The sequence below is a fragment of the Protopterus annectens genome, chromosome 11.part0, assembly GCF_019279795.1.
Source record: "Protopterus annectens isolate FY-2018-M chromosome 11.part0, PAN1.0, whole genome shotgun sequence".
In the NCBI taxonomy this organism is placed as follows: domain Eukaryota; kingdom Metazoa; phylum Chordata; order Ceratodontiformes; family Protopteridae; genus Protopterus; species Protopterus annectens.
In genome coordinates, this window is record NC_056745.1 from 139,520,643 (window position 1) to 139,533,739 (window position 13,097).

General features: G+C 41.0%; 1 protein-coding gene across 1 annotated transcript in view; it reads left to right on the forward strand.

Moving 5' to 3' along the window:
- Positions 1-13,097, forward strand: part of IL17RA (interleukin 17 receptor A) — a 786,505-nt gene that overhangs the window by 588,633 nt on the left and 184,775 nt on the right. The window lies entirely within an intron of this gene.

Below are 13,097 nucleotides of genomic sequence, written 5' to 3' on the forward strand. Positions count from 1 at the left end.
AGGTAAATACTGGTAGAATCAAATATGTGGTATATCAAGTGAAAAGTCATTATATAAAAGGAGAGTGAGAGATCGCAATATGTAAAAAAGGTGAGAGAAGCGTGATGAATAGTTGCAAGAAACGTTTTAAATATTCTTTGGTGCTTTAAAGTAAAAAAAAAAAATAATAATTTGTCAATTCTTGATGCTGGTTTCCACTGGAACTATACTGGAACAATAATGGTGAAACATGCATGGTAGAAATGCATGCTGGAAAGCAACATACAGTTTGTTTTTCTTGATAATAAAATTACATTGGTTTCATGAGTGCTGTTAGAAGTGCTCACAGAGTAAATGGAGATGACGTTCTTCAAAAAAAAAAAAAAGATCATGAGGAGACACCATATAGCATTTTGCTATTGATAAAAAAGAGTTCAATTACCTTACTTTCACAACCATTTCCAAAAGCACTGGAAAACAGCTGAAACTATGTTATGTTGGCCTTCTCGTCCTTCTTTCTTACTGGATGGGATCGGAGCCGATCCTCGGCTTTGACTCGGCCAAATGCACTAGCTTGAAGTTTTTCACTTGGCTCATGGCTGAATACCTATCCCATCATGCATGGGAGTAATCCCCAGATCTCTTTTGCAGCTTGACGAGTTTGGATGCTCTGTCCTTGGCCGTGGCTAAGTACTTTCAATTTTACTATCAATGGTGATTTTTTTGCTAGAATCTTATTATTAGAATTGCTATAGATCCTAGTTTAGGCTGTTTATTCTTCCTATAAGCATTTAGTCTGCATTGTTTATTGCCTGTTGTGTTGTTATTTGTTGGCCGTCATTTTTTCCACTAGGCCTGTCCTATTCCTGTCAGTCTTTGTAGTAGTTTTTGTGTGTTTTCCTTTTAGCTCGTTTGAGTTAGAGAGCTAAAAGAAAACCCATTTAAGTTAGAGGGTTTCTTGTGTGTTTTCTGTTAGCTCAGCTAGGTCCATTTAAGTTAGAGGGCCTAGCGCCCGTTTAACTTAGAAAGTAGTGCTGTGTCTTCCCCTGTACTGGTCTTTACTGTGTGTTTGTCTTAAGGTTATTTTTTAGTGTCAGTACTTCTTATTACAGTTCAAATTTCTTGCTATACAATATGTCTAAAGAGTTCAGAGGTAAGGAACCCAGGCCCTCTGGGTTTAAAAAATGCCAACAATGCTCCCAGAAAATGTCTATAACTGATGGGCACAGTGTGTGCGTGTATTGCTTAGAGGCTATTCACCTTCAGGAATCTTGCAATTTTTGTCACTCCTTCAGCTCTCGAGTGTTACATGAGAGGAAAAACAAATGGATTTTAAGCGTTTTAATAAAGCCTGCTTTTGGTGAAGCTTTGCAAACTTGTCCAATGTCCAAGTCTCCAACTACTAGTGCCAAATCTAAGAGACCTTCCTCTTCATCCTCTTCCTCGGCTCATTCCGAGCCTCCAAAGAAAATTTTATTTATTTATTTTATTTATTTTATTTTACATTTGTTGACTGGGCTAGTCTGGCTGGATACATGTCCATTTTCAGTAGAGGCCCAGGGAGATGAGCTCCAAGCAGGTAAAATGAGAAAAAATACAATACTTAAACAAATACTAAACAAAAATACAATGCTTAGAAAGTATTTAAATTGCAATACATTGAAGAATTAAACCTATTTGGAAAGAAAAAAAAAATCTATTTAAGTAGAGTGGTATAGAGTCAAAGCATAGTTTAAGATGCAAATAAGTACAGGTCCACCCAAAGGTCTGAATATATTAATATTAGACAAAAGAAGGAGAGAAGGAGACAAGAGAAAGGTTATAGAAGAGAAGACAAAATGCACTGGCTAGTATATGGTTGGTTTGCCTAGAAAATTGTTGCAGAGGGGACAAGGTCCAGACGTAAGGGTTAAAACAAGATGAGAAAGATAAGGGGAGGAAGTAGGGTTCAGTCTGATTTAGAGCAGGGACAAAGCCAGAGAATTTTCAGATGTTCTTTGAGGTTTTTTTTTGAAGAGAGATGTAGATGAGAGAGATGTGAGTGTCCTAGGGAGCTGGTTCCAAATTTTTCCCACAACGTTAGTAAAAAGTGAGTCGCCTACTTTATTATTAGATTTAACATTGGAAATTAGTGACTTATTGGCTGAGTGAAGTGTTTCCAGATTTTTATAAGGGGAGATCAGGTTAGTAAGGATAGGGGTATTATTTGGGTGGTAAAGAATTTTTTTGTATGATCACTAGTTGATTATACAGAAGATGGTTTTGTAGTTCAGACCATCCGAGCTGTTTAAGATTATGACAGTGATGGGTTCTAAAAGGGGTGCCTGTGGCAAATCTGGCTATGTTGTTATAGCTGGTTTCAAGCTTGCTTAGATTGTTTCTTGATAGATTGGTGTATATAGTGGAAGCATAGAGTAGGGTAGAAGTGAGGTGAGTCTGGGCAATAGAGGTTCTAGCTTGTGGATTGAGATAGGGTTTGATTCTATACAGGGAGCCTAGTTTTTTATTAACAGTTTGAATAGTATTGTTGATATGGTCGACAAAGCTGAGTTTATTATCTATGGTAATGCCAAGGAGACGTGTAGTAGTATCAGGGGAAATAGTAGTTCCATTATTAGAGGTAATTGTGAAGTAGATCTCTGGTGACTTTTGGGTAGGAGCAAAAAGCAGTAGTTTTGTTTTTTTGGGATTTAGGAGGATGCAATGATGGGTAAACCAATTTTCAACAGTGTTAAATACTGTTTGAGTGAGGGTTTGAAGAGAGGTTGATGACTTAGCAGTACAGATCAAGGTCGAGTCATCGGCATATTGTATACAGGTGGCTTTAGGAAATACAGTGTTGAGATCATTAATAAAAATTGAGAAAAGAAGAGGGCCTAGGATAGATCATTGAGGGACTCCAATGTTTACGGGTAGAGGTGTAGAGAGAGTATTGTCCCAGAGCACTGCTTGTTGTCTATTTTCAAGATAGGATGTAAACCAGCGTATTGCTTGTGGGTCAAGAGATTGGGCTTTTAGTACACTGATCAGTAAGTTGTGGTTCACTATATCAAAGGCTTTTGATAAGTCAATGAATAGTGCAGAAGATAGAGAGTTATTATTTCGATTCCTGTTAATACAGTCTGTAAAACTTAGTAGGCAGTAGTTGTACTATGAAAGGGCCTGAAGCCGTGCTGGCAGTTGGCTAGTAAATTATTATAGTGCAGATGTTGAAGTAGTTGATAGTGAATACATTTTTCCATTATTTTGGCCAGTGGGGAGAGTAATACAATAGGTCGAAAATTAGAGATATCGGTGGAATTGCCTCCTTTATGTAAGGGGATAATGTGGGAGACTTTCCAAATGGATGGGATGTTTTCTTCTGATTGTTCGGTTTATAAGGATGGATATGGGATATGCAATGACTTTGGCTGCTATTTGAAGGTATTCAGCTGGGAGGTGGTCAGCAGAAGGGGTACAAGGTCTAAGTTTTTGTAGGAGTTTGCAGATAAAGGATGTTGGTACGGGTTGTATATGCAAGGAGGGCATTGAACTGTTAGTGTTTTGGAAAGGGGTGGGGGAAATAGGAGATGGTGTATTAGCAAGTGTTTGAATAGTTTCAGTGAAGTAATTGTTGAAGTCATCCGCTATTTGTAAAGGATTATTATGGGGAATTGATGATGGGGCTGGAGTTTTGGTATGTCCTGGTTTGATTAGCTTATTAATGCCTGATCAGAACTTTTGAGGGTTTTTTGGGTGTGATTGTTGAAGGAGGAAATAATAGTTTTGTTTATGTAAGATGATGTCTTTTTTGGTTGTATTTCTTAGCTGTTTATAGTGTAGGTGGTCTGCAGAGCTCTTAGTGGCTCTCCATTTGGTCCATATTTTGTTTCTTAGGAATATTTTTTCTCTGGTTTGTTTTGTGAGCCATGGGGCAACTTTGTGTCTAACTCAGGAAGAGCGAGGAGGGGCATGAAGATCTAGGATTTGTAAGAATTTAGTATTAAAGTAGGAAACAGCTTCATCTGGTTTGAGTTCTTTCAATGGTGACCAGTTGCAGGCCTTTAGTTCTCTTTGAAAGCTCTCTGCTTGAAAGTGTTTTTTTGAGCGATAGGATGTAAAAGTGTTATTATTAGGACTATGAGCCTTTTGCTTTGTTATATAGGTTAGTACATGGTCACTAATGTCATCAGGAAGTGTTCCTGGTATATAGGTTTCAGGATGACTATTTATAAGGATCCAGTCAAGGATGGTTTCTTTATTACTGGGTTTGTGAATTCTTGTGGGGGTGTTTATTATATGTGTGAAGCCATAAAGATTAATGTGGGTGTTTGGTTTGGGGGAGCTACAGGTAGTCCAGTCAATGTTAAAATCACCAAGTACAATTGTTTCTTGAGGTAGATGGGTGGAAAGGGTACTAAGAATGTTTTCCAAAGTGTTAATGTTGTTTCCTGGTGGAATATAGGTACAAATGATGTAAATAGATTTAGATTTGTTAAGCTGGAGTTTGATGGTGAGTGTTTCTGCATTGTTATTAGAGGGAAATAACACATTATAGGATGAGACTTGGAGTTCAGATCTATACAAGATGGCTACACCGCACCCTTTTTGGAAGTACGGTCATGTCTAAGGATGTTGTAACCAGGTGGGGTTATTTCTAGGTCATGAGCAGAGGGTTTCAGACAAGTTTCTGAAAGGCAAAGGATATCAAATGCATGCACTTGTAAAAGAGCATGCAATTGACTAAGTTTGTTATTAATGCTACGGATATTAAGTTGAGCAATTCTTAGAGTTGACTAATTGTATAGAGGTAGAAATACCATTGGATATTTGTTGTTGTGGGTTACTGTAGAAATGTTGATTTGGGCCAGGATTAGGATGACTATCACCATCTAATAGGAGCTGAGTGGGATGTTTTAGTAAAGTCTTTATGCTTTTAAAGTACTTGGGTAAGCTTCCTAAACTGACTGAAAAATTTATCTGATCGGCTCCACTGCCTTCGGAACCGAGGGAGACAATTGTTACAGACAAACCAAGTCCATCAGTTCCAAAGACTTCGGAATCGATAAAGACTACTTCTCGGAGCTGGTCCGTTGAATTAGAACTGGTATCTCCGACCTTGAGATCCCCTATTCTTCAAAGGTCTCGATCCCCTGCACTCTTATCCAGGTCTTCTAGGAGCTTATCAGATGATGACATGGATAGGGTGGTGCGCAGGCTTTTGATGTCGACCGGCACTGGCTGAATTGTTTTCGCCTCTGACCTCACCAGTCTCAGAGCCATCCAACACAACTACATTCACTATTCCTCCTCCGAGCCAAGCTGGATCTTTGGAGCCGGAATGCCAGATACCTCTTGTGGTAGATCTTTCGGTTCCGAGACCCCTTTGGGACTCTGGAACTGTTGCCTGCTCCGACACTATCAGTGATGTCCGGATTGTCTAGAAGCTGTAGTTTTCTGGTTTGCTCGGGGGGGGGGGGTGGACTCTCGGACCCGAGTTTTTTTGCTACTGAGTCTACCCCTCAGTGTGTTGGTGCAGATCAGCTCGGTTCCTGCATTGGCCTCGGAGCCAATCTCTTTGGGGCCAGGGATTTCCTCTATTTCTTCGGAACCGAAGGTGTCCTTGGAACCGGAGGGATCAGCCTTTGAGGTGATGAGTGTGCTGTCTCCTCCTACAGCTCTACTCAAGGATACTGGCATTCTTCCCCCTCAAGCACCAGCTTTGACACCATCCTGTCCACAGGACAGCAGAAATTCAGGGCCTCAGGAAGCCCCATCGGGCGAGCCCCACTCTTCCGGGACCTCCCCAGACTACCCATCTGAGGAGCTGCCTCAGAAGAGAACATGCAAGAGGAAGCATATAGACCCCCCTGATGAGTCCATCACTTCTGACACTGACCTCGAGAAAGCATAAGGGTATCCACGGTCGTCCTCTGAAGATATCTCATTTTCAGATATACTAGAGTTCTGAAAACAGAGGGGCGGCTGGAAGCCTATTAATCCTTCTGATGAGGAGTCAGTGTACCTGAAGGCCTTCAGATCTCAACCTTCAGCCTCCTGGGTGTCTCTGCTTTTCGATGAGCTTATGGATTTGGTTAGTTGAAAGGCATGTGAGTCACCAGACACAATGGAGCCAGTCCCTCAAAAGCCAAAAAATTCCTGTCAGGCCCTTCGGATAAGGATTTTCTTTCAAAAGGTGTACCTGTAGATACTATGGTGGTGGCAGCAGCTGCCAAGAAGGAAATCTCTGAGACTTCCTCATCTGTCTGTCTGCCGAATAAGGATTCTCGAATGATGGACAGATTTGGGAAGCGTGTTTTCTCATCAGCAACTTTCACCCTCAGATTGCTGAACTATCTCATACATTTTACAAGACTTCAACGAGATCTCCTGAAGGAGTTAGGAGATACTCTACAAAGTTCACTAGCTGCGGGGGTCTCAGAAAAAGTGACCTCTCAGCTATCCACCTTAAATTCCATAGTCAACTTCTCCATGAGACTGATCTCCTATGCAACCGATGGAGTGAGGAGAGCTGCAGGTTCAGGAGTTTCCCTTAGGAGACGCTCCTGGATGCATTTGTGCAATTTTGCAGAACCTTTCAAGTCTACCTTTACCATTGCCCCTTTTGATGGTTCCTCACTCTTTGGACCTAAAGTCAAGGACACATTCACCAGATGCAAGCAGGAAGGAAAAACTCTCTCTGCCATTGGAGTACGTTTTTCCATACCTTCAAGACCTTATCCTAAAGGCCAGAAGAGTGGAAAAATGTGGTTCAAGAGATCCCATGGAGTTTTTCAAGATGCATAAGGTGAATCCTTCCCCAGCGGCAGAAGAGGAGGCAATAATGGTAGACATCACCCATGTGGCGGGGGGGGGGCCCATAAAACCAGGGTGACTGTGATTCCTTTCAGCGGCCGACCCTATCAGCATTCCTGAATGGAGGCCTGCCTGCTCTTCTACGGAGGCAGTCGGGGGGGCGTTTAACTTTGTACCCAGAAGCCTGGCAAGATGTCACAAGAGACAAGTGGGTACAAAGTATAATATCCAGAGGTTACTCCATTCCCTTTTGCCAGCCCATTCCACAGATCAGAAGAATCCCAGATGTTCCACCCAGTCAGAGGGAACAAGCAACCATAGCAATTCAAGAGTTGCTAAACAAAAGAGTCATCTAAGAAGTCCCCGCAGACCAAATAGGCTTCGGAACTTACTCAAGATTTTTTTAGTACCAAAAAGAACGTGACTGTAGACCTATTTTGGATCTCAGCAAATTAAACGAATCTGTAAAGGAGTCCAAGTTCCGAATGGTGACACTGCAGTCAATTCTTCCCATTTTAGGGAAGGACATTTGGATGTGCTCAGTAGACCTCCAAGATGCGTACTACTATATAAAGATGGACAGAACATCAAGGAGTCATCTACGCTTCCGGCTGGGAGCTAGTCACTATCAGTTTCAAGCTCTGCCCTTTGGTCTCACTACAACCCCCAGAGTGTTTACCAAATGCATGGCAGTAGTAACGGCTCATCTGAGATGCCTGGGATTCCAAGTGTTTCCATACCTGGACGACTGACTCCTAACTGCCACCACCAAGCATCTATTTCTACAGGCCAGGGACTCTACACTGGAAATTTGTGCTCACTTAGGCGTAACAGTGAATTTTCAAAAATTTGCCTTGTTGCCTTGTCAACATATTACATTTATAGGCGCAAATCTAGACATCGTCTCCATGATGGCTTGCCTTCTGCCCGACAGAGTTTCTGTCCTCAGACAACAAATAATCTACTTCCCAAGAGCAAGGTAAAAGCGAAAGTAGTTCTAACACTTCTTGGAACCATGGCATCAACCATAACTGTAGTCCCTCTAGCCAGGATGCACATGAGAATCCTTCAGTGGCTTCTGTTTACACAATGGTCTCTACGACAACTTCCTATGTTCCATCAGATAAGGATAACAGATTCATGCAAGAGAGATCTTCTGTGGTGGCTTCAGTCCAATCATGTGACCATCGGAAGACTCTTTGGTCCACAACAACCTGTTGCTACTGTGACCACAGACGCTTCTCAGATAGGGTGGGGGGACATTATCTGAGAAGAACAGTCCAAGGCACATGGCAAGAACACAAGGCTCAGTTGCACATCAGTGTTCTAGAGACGAGAGCAGTGCGTCTTGCGTTGCAAGCACTTCAGGACTCTATCCCACTAGGAAAGATTGCAATCCAGTCAGACAATGTCAGTAGTCTGGTACATAAACAAACAAGGAGGAACCAGATCATACCCCCTTTGTCGAGAAACACTAAGAGTATGGCAATAAGCAATCTCTTCCCAGCATTTTCTGGTAGCAATGCATAACCCTTGGAAATCCAGCGTGCTAGCTGACAACCTCAGCAGGGCGATTTTGATGCCTCACAAGTGGTCTCTGAAACAGAGCATAGCGGACAAGGTTTTCTGAACTTGAGGCCAGCCTTGCTGCAATCTGTTTGCAACCCCCCTAAATAACAAATGCAGCAACTATTTTGCCCTAATACCCCTAGTGGGGGAGACACCGAGAGACTCACTCATCCACGATTGGCCCTCTGGACTACTATATGCCTTTCCTCTAATTCCCAAAGTCATTCAGAAAGCCAAAGCCTTGTGAAGCAGACTAATTCTCATTGCCCCTTATTGGCCTCGTCACATTTGGTTCTTCTTCCTCTGGCCTCATCTTCAGGAAAAGCCTTGGGCTCTGGACCTAGTTCCAGACCTTCTGACTCATATATCAGGTGTGCTTCATTCTTCTCTCCAGACCCTCCGTTTGACAGCTTGGCTGTTCCACTTCCAAACATAGTCAGGCTTCAAAATTTTACTCCAGCATTTAAACATATTTTGGTCTCTTCTCATAAGGCTTCAAACAGAAAATTATATTCCACCAAATGGAAGAGGTTCTCCTACTGGGCAAGGGAGAGATACATAGATCATTTCTATGCTTCTATTAGTTCAATTTTAGAATTCCTGGCAGAGATTTTCCGGCAAGGCTCCGCTGCAGCTACAATCAAGGTCCAATTAGCTGCAATTTCCAATTATCATATCGGTGAATACACTCCTAATCTAATGTCACACAGGCTGTGTAAAGCATTTTTAAAGGGAACTTGTTTGTTGAGACCTCCCATAAAAGAACCTCTCTCACCTTGGGACCTAAAGTTTGTTCTTACTTACCTAACTTTACCCCCTTTTGAACCTGCTTCTATATGCGATCTAAAATTCCTCTCTTGGAAGACTATCTTGTAATTGGCTATTACATCTGCACGAAGAGTCTCGGAGTTGCAAGCTCTATCAATGAAGCCACCATACCTTTTTTTTGTCTACATAGAACCAAAGACTTCAGGAAAACAGATCAGCTATTTATTTCCTTCTCTCAAACGAAGCAAGGCAAGCCAGTCTCAAAAGTTACACTTTCAAATTGGCTTTCCAGTTGTATTACCTTTATATACACTTCAAACAATAGAAGTTTACCTTTCAAAGTCAAAGGCCATTCAACTAGAGCTCTAGCAACATCCTCTGCTTACCATGCCAGATTGTCTATGGATAGTATTTGTGCAGCTGCTGCATGGGCTAGGACCCATACATTTATTACTCATTACAAGGTAGATTTGGCCTCCAGGGACAGAGCTTCTTTTGGGTTCACAGTGCTCAAAGGTATACTCCTGTGAGCCACCCAGGAAGATGGTGCTAGGGTCGCTGTCCCATCCAGTAAGAAAGAAGGCGAGAAGGACAACATACCATAAAGAAGTTATGTACCTACCATAACGTTCCCACATTTGTTGTCCTTCTCACCCTTCTTTCTTATGCCCTTCCTTCCTTCCCCCAGCTAAGGCTCCTAGAGGATTCTGATGAGTTTTCTTTCCTCCTACTATGAGAGTTCCTCTGAAATTGTTTGTTTTTCTTTTTATGTTTTTTCATATATATATATATATATATATATATATATATATATATATATATATGTGTGTGTGTGTGTGTGTGTGTGTGTGTGTGTATATATATATATATATATATATGTGTGTGTGTGTGTGTGTGTGTGTGTGTGTGTGTGTGTGTATATATTTATATATATATATATGTTTCATTTTATGTGAAAAGAAATAGACATACATTTATGACTAGCAGCAAACAAGATCTGGGGATTACTCCAATGCATGATGAGATAGGTATTCAGCCACGAGCCAAGTGAAAGACTTTGAGCTAGTGTATTTGGCCGAGTCAGAGCCGAGAATCGGCTCTGAACCCATCCAGTAAGAAAGAAGGGCAGGAAGGACAACAAACATGGAACGTTATGGTAGGTACATAACTTCTTCTTAACCCAAGAAGAGCTGAAACATTTTCTCTGCAGTTTGTGTTTTGATTGTGAGGAAGCAATATAAAAAATTTTGAAATGATTGAGGGGGACATGATGTACGTGCCTTCTTTTTGACAAAAGAAGTCAGTTACGCTTTCATGAGCACTGTTAGCAGTGCTAGCACACAACTGAAAATAGTTTTCCTGAGCCAAGTTGAATAATCCTTGTTGTCCTGTTTATGATTTTGGGGAAGCATTTAATTTTTCAGATGGCAAGACACCAGCACCACGTACTGAAAATGCATGCCCTGAAAATCTAAACTGAAATATATTTAACACTGTGTATATAACAGCTCATTTATAATTTGATGTGGTAGTATACTGTAGTGGAGTGGCAGAAAATTAAACTACGTATTTCTAGAATACAAACACATGCAAGGCTGAATTGAAGGGAAAAAAATAAGGGTATGCCTTGGTATTTCAGTGTTTTGAGTTTAGTAGCTAAAGAAGAACATGTGATACTGACCTATGCCATAACATTAGAAATTGCATTTTGAGTATGTCTGAGTTTGGGGTCACATAAGTGTTTAGAACACAACATGAGGAATTCGTCCAATAATTGAACTTGCAGATCTTGTGCCTAAGCAGCTACTAGTACAGCAAAATGGGATTCTGTCATAGTGATGTCATGCTGAGATGATTGTGTTCAATGTTTGAAAGGAGGAAGGGTCAAGCAAATGTGCACCATTAAGCGTAACTCTGGTTTCCATCTTTTTGTCAATCATAATCCTCAAAGGCTTACCCTCACACTGTGAGGGAGCAATATTTAAAGAGGGCTGTTCAAGCTTTAAAGTGTTTATTCAAAGACCATGTTTTTCAAGGCATACCACTGACCTGAGTTTGTTTGTTTGTCTTTCGGCTTTTCCCAGTAAGGGGTCGCCACAGTGGAACTCCGGTCCGCTAATGACTGGCAGTAGATTTTTACAAAACGCCTAGGTGCCAGCTCGACGCCCAACCATCAACGAAGGCACGCCCATTTACGCACGCTACCCAACCGCGGGGAGGACATGCAGACTCCACACAGAAGGCACTCCCAAGCCCAGCTGAGAATCTAACGGGAGAACCTCTTGCTGTGAGGTAACAACGCTACCGCCGTACCACCGCGGCACCACTGACCTGAGTACATTGATGAATTAGCCCACACATTGATGAATTAGCCCCATTCTTGCACATGCCATCAGTGACCTCAGAGCTGTATTTGCTACATTTTCAAAAGATTTACTGAAATTGTCTGGGAGACTCAAGCTCAAAACGGCAAAGTGGTTCCATCATTCTGCTCTTAAGGCATTTCAAATGGCCTCCACAATGCCACAGCAAAAACAGATCCTAAAAGACAATCAAGCCCTTCTTCCATGGTATTTGTCCCTCAACAACAAACATATGCATCAGTTCTGAATCCAGTGTGCTAATCTCTTAGCACTGTGGTCCATTGTTAGACTTTTCCCAAAACAGATTTAGTGCACACTCTTCAGTTATGGTCTCAAATACTGGGATGCCCTAAGGGGATGCTTTGAAACCAACAAAGGTGCAGGCTAGAAACAGAGTAACCAGTAAGTAAATCTTACCAGATGATCTGCTTTGAAGTTGAATGCATTAATTTTAAAAATGAAGAAAGAAAGTGTAGAAAAAATATAAGGACAGTAAGCTGTTTTTCTACCAAGGATAACTTTCCTCTTTTTATATATGGATTTTGGGTCCATAATTGAATGATGTCACCTTGTGACCCATCAGCAAGCCACATTAGTAATTATAGCTGAAGGGGATTGCATATAGTAGCATGATCAGAAACAGCTTTTGCCTTTGGCTATTTTCTGTATGTAAAATAGCCATAATATATTGAACTACTGAATAAAAAAAGATTGTCAGATGTTAATTATTATAATGGAAATAGAAGTAATAATAATAATAGAAATAATAATAACAATACTCATGAGATTATTGCTGTGTCAAATGTACAGTATTAGATGACCAGGTGGCCAAAACATTTTCTGTATCAGTCAACAGAAACAAATGTCATTATGAAGAATTGCCTAGCCCAGCAGCCATCCAGACAGATTCCTTTCAGTGGAACCATAGCTTTTTATTTTTGGTACTCAAATGCCCATTTTAAGAGTTGGAAAATGTCAATACAGTGAAGTGTGTTGTCCTAATTAATTTTAAAGTATTGCATCGCCTTGATGTGTACTAGCCACCAAGACATTTCTGAATAGCAGTAATCACAGACACAGTAGTAGTACTGTTTGCAGCAGATTACTCGAAACTAAAATGGCCGTCAGCCACTGTACAGCCACAAATTACAAACAGACAAGTGGCCAATGCTATCTACCCAAATATATATCAGATCCATACCTAACCAACACAAGGGCTAATGTGCACACATCTTTTATAACAAAAAAACATGATCACATAATAATCTTCACTTTTAAATACATGGCAATGAGTGTTCTCTTATGAAACTACTCAATTTAAAATTCACTATGCACAATAGCTATAGATGGTCTTTCTAAATCCCACATACTCCTGGTACAAGTGGTTTATTTTATTTCATAAGAAAGTTATGCAAAACAAGCAAGTCCAAATACCTACTGCTTTTCCTGATTGTTTCAGGACATTAGCTGCCCCCCCCCCCCATTCTCTACTTCTGACTGATGTCTCTCTTTGTATGCTGCTTAACTAATTGTAAGCCCTGTTGTTTTTCTACTACTACTAAATCCTTTTTCTTATAAATTCTGGTTTTCCTAAATCCCACATACTCATTGGCAAAAGTGGTT